This window comes from Bison bison, unplaced genomic scaffold, assembly GCF_000754665.1.
Source record: "Bison bison bison isolate TAMUID 2011002044 unplaced genomic scaffold, Bison_UMD1.0 scf7180017864307, whole genome shotgun sequence".
NCBI classification, from domain to species: Eukaryota; Metazoa; Chordata; class Mammalia; order Artiodactyla; family Bovidae; genus Bison; species Bison bison.
In genome coordinates this window covers 3311508-3315803 of record NW_011494879.1, presented here as the reverse complement: position 1 = coordinate 3315803, position 4296 = coordinate 3311508, and the positions used below count along the sequence as shown (strand labels likewise).

General features: G+C 54.5%; 1 protein-coding gene across 1 annotated transcript in view; it reads right to left on the bottom strand.

The window, feature by feature from the left end:
* The window catches only part of RNF144A (ring finger protein 144A), a 129696-nt gene that overhangs the window by 124951 nt on the left and 449 nt on the right, over positions 1 to 4296 (bottom strand).

Below are 4296 nucleotides of genomic sequence, written 5' to 3'. Positions count from 1 at the left end.
CTAACACAAAGGTCTGCACACTTTCCACCCACGAGCTAGGGGAGCAAAGAGCCTCTCTGTCCTGAAGGCTACCCCTCCATGGACAAGCCTCACCAGGGAGGGGGGACGCAGGGGCTGGCTGGCAGGGCTACTCTGGAATGACGGAGCAACTGCAGAGGAGCCAACCATGGAGGGTGGGTAGCAGGACACACATATCACCTGCCACGGTCCGGGAACCACTTCCCAGATGCAAGAGACAGAGCATCACGGAACGGCTCCCTGCCTGCCTGTGAGGCTAGCAGGTCAGTGGGAATCTGAGAGGCAGTCTTTGCTGCTCCTTGGGTGCAGCTGGCACAGTCCCACCTCCCTCCAGATCACCTTTAGACGCTGGTACCCCAACATCAAACATGCCCCGTTTCAAAGGACTGCTTGAAAACTGACCCTCTGGAAATTAAAATATGTCCCAGGTCAACCACTGTGGGGGAGGCGTTCCAAGGACAGACGTGAAGCCCTGTTTAACCGATAACCTAGCCTGAGAGATAGAGTCAGTATTTTGGTTTGGAATCCTCTGCCCCAGCAGGTCTGCCGTGTCCTGGCCTGCAGAGCAGAGCTGGCAGGAACAGGCATGACCCCAGCTGCACTGGCATCCTTCAGAGGCTGCACTTCCAGCTCGGTGCTTGCCCACCAGGTCGGGCTGCCACCCTCTGGGGAATCACGGCAGCCTCGCTCAGGTGACCTTGCAGACAGAGCAAGCAGACCCTGGGCTGCAGCTGGGCTTCCTCTCATCTTCCCGGGACACCCTCTCCTCTACAAGCAAACTGGCAGAGTGGGGGGTGGGGGGTGGGAGAGAGACAAAAAAGGACAGAGGCACTAAAACCAAAGAACTCTCGCTGATGGGACCATCCAGAAGGTTCCAGAAGTGACAGCAATGCTGCTGCAGCTGGGGGGTCTTGCTTTGAACAGGATTCAGAGACAGGGTCACCCCCCAGCAGGACAAATCCAGCACAGCCCCACTACACCAGCCCGAAGTTCCCTGCACCCCCAGGCAGCTTCTTGCTGCTCTCAGGCCCAGCCTGTGACCCTGACCTCATCTGCCTGCCAACAGGGACTCGTCTTCAAGACCCAGCCTGCCTCACCAGCTCCAGCGGGCAAACTCCTCACCATGCCCCCCTGCACTGTGCGTACCGACCCCAGAGCCAGAACAATCTGTGACTGGCTGCTTCCCAACGCCCAGATCGTAGCCTCCTCGAGGACAGGGAATATACCCTTTTTCCAAGGGGCTCTGAGTTCCACGCTGGCTTTAGCATGTACCAAGTGCCTGGCCTTGGACTCCATAAGGGCTCCTTAAGCCTCTCCCCTCCCCTGTAGATCGGGTAAGTTAGTGATGCCTGTCCTTTCTACGGACCACCTGAGAATTGGGTCCACAGCACTCAGAGCACTTCCCATCAGCACCTGGTGATGGAAAGGCTAAATGAACATCCACTGCTTCCTGGTTTTCCAAAGTTAGACCCTAAGAAACTGCATATCACCTAGTTGGCACAGTTCATCACGCCAGCCAGGAACTTATTTTTCTCGTAACACTCTATCCAGCTCATCAGTTTGCTCCTTAGAGAAAGTCCTGCTCTCTCTGTACCTACAGGCTAATCAGGAAACACCATCAGATCCAGGCTTTAAACTCCAGGAAAGAAAGAAGATACAGACTCTCATCATCAAGGAATGACCCTCTTCAAAGCCCCATCTCTCAACTTATCATCTCTGAAGAAAACCATTTGTCTGAAACTGATACATATATATAAATATTTACATATATATAATTTTTTATCTTGCAAAATTTCTTAAAGATGGTTGCATTGTAAAGACTGATGCTCCTGGAAGAGACCTTTAAAGCAGCACATTCTTATATCCAGATCTGGCGATCATTTAGACCAACATCTTAGTTCCACAGTGGGGGTCAACTGGGGCCACACGAGGTAGTTAAGACACTTGCTCAAGGTCACAGAGCTGGGTTCGAAAGTTGTACAGGCTCTGTCCTTCAGCCGAACTCCCCAGCAGGTATATGAACAGTTGCTTCCATTTAACGTCTTCATCTAATTAAGAAAAGGTGTCCATGAGTGTCAGTGATGCAGAAACAAAGGAGAGAGGAGACTGCTTCCAGAAATGATGACCTCGGATGACTTTTCATCTCAAAGAAAAGAACCTTCAACTCAATCCTTGGACCTCGAAGGTAGGAAACTCCCCCAAGTGAGTGTCGACAGGGTCCATCTTCCGTTGAAGTATTCCATTCTACTCACAGCCTCCTGGCTGCCCCTGACTGTCCACACCCCAGGGACCCAGGGCAGGTCCTCGTTTGACCAGATCCCCTGGAAGAATCACCTGGAGTGGCTCCAGACCAGCAGACCCCAAGGGCAGCAGACACGTCTCCATCCTCCAGTTTAAGCATGGAGCCAGAGAAAGAACAGCAGACCATCAGGAGGGCTGGTGCTGGGCCCAAGCTGGCCACGGCTCTCTTTGTGGCCGCGCCCCTGACCTCCCCCTCCAGTCCACAGTGTCCTCAGTCACAATGGGCGGCTGGACTGGGGATCTGTGATGACCAGTGAGCTGTGATGCTCACTCTCCGTGTGGACAGACTTTCCCTGTTTCCACACCAGAGAGAGAGAGGCTCCTAAGAGGGAGGTGAAATTTGCACAAAAGAAGGCAGTGGGGCCAAACCATGAACCACAGTGGAAAACACAGGCGACGTGGCTCCCGGCGTCTGGCCGAATGGCACGTTCATCCCGCTGAATGCCAGCAGCGTCCACTGAAGTGTGGGAGGTCCCTTCCGAGTCCCAAACCACATGGAGTCCACAGGCCAAGCCCTGTACTTGGGCAAGGATCTGGGTGCGATGAGCACACTTGATTAAAACCAGGGCGCTGGACAAGCTTATAAAGCACAGGAGTTTGAAAGTGCTCGTGCAGGTCTCAACACCCACATCTTTCAGGCCCCTGGGAGCCCACACCATCACCCACTGGCCACAGCTCTACCCCCAGCATCTGACTGGTTCACCTGTTTCCCTTCCAAGGATCCTGACATTTGAACCAGAGCTTCGTTTTACACAAACTTCCGAACTCCAATGGTGCTGGATCTGGAAAACTCCCCTCCCATTAAAATTAGGTTGTTTGCATCTTGCTTTTTCCTGAGGTTCTCAAGCCCTGCCTGACCTTTGATGAGAAGTACCAGGGGGACTACAAGCCACACCTTCCACAACAGACCACCCCTCACAGCCACCTTCCCCACTCTCAGTGGGGGTCCAGCCCACTCTCTGAACCATCCAGAACCATCTATGGCTCCCACTGCCACAGGATCAAGGCCATAGGTTGGCCTGGAATTCAACATTTCACCATCTACCCCTATCTGACCACACTAGTCATAATTCCTTTGCACTCTCTAGAAAATAATAAAAGTAAGATTTGAAAAGGCACTAGAAACCCTTAGAAGACTAGGAAAAGGGGATCTCAGTTCCCTCTCCTGAGAACCTGCTCTCGGCACCATCCCAAAGGGACCACATCCAAGGAGCACACGGGCTGCACGTCCGAGGGTAAGGTCAAGGTACACACCTGTGTCCCTTCTCCCTTCCTCCTCTGGCCAGTTCCCTCTGGCCACCCAGAACCTGTCCCACCTCCAAGCTCTGACTCAATTCCGTCTTCACCAGCAGTCCAGACCCTCCTTCCCCGGCCTCTCCCTCCTGGGAAGTCCCAGGGTTCTCAGGCAGGCGGTCCTCACCTTGCTCTCTGGATCTCACACTTTCTTTATCCACAGGGCTAATCTGCCCTGCCCCTGGCCAGATTGCCTGGAATGCGTCCTTATCAGATCCCCAGGCCCCACTCCTGGGAAAGGGCTTCCTTCCCACCATCAAAGCAAGAATTGAGTCTGTTTCCAGTTCGGAGACCAGATCCCCCTCACCTCACGGAGGACAGGACCCCCTGGGGATAGTCCCCTGGGTTCCCTCACCCAGCCTTAAGGCCTGGCAGGAGGCCAGCACAGGCTATTTGTTGACTGGGCTTTTTATGATGATTGTGCCTGTTCGCTGGGAAGAGGGCAGGGAGAGAGAACTTTTGGAGCTGGACATCTACGAGATGATGAGGGCGCAGTGAGTAACCCCTTCCTCCTCGGGACCTGATCGTCCAGATTCGCAGGAGGCCCAGAGCTGGGTGCCCAGGACAGTGCAGGGGAGCTGGGGAGCCTGCTGGAGGGTAGGATGGGGGGTGGGGGGTGGCAGACAACTTTCTGCGCGCCCCTGGGAAGGGGACGGCTTGGAGGGACGCGGGCGGCCGCGGTCC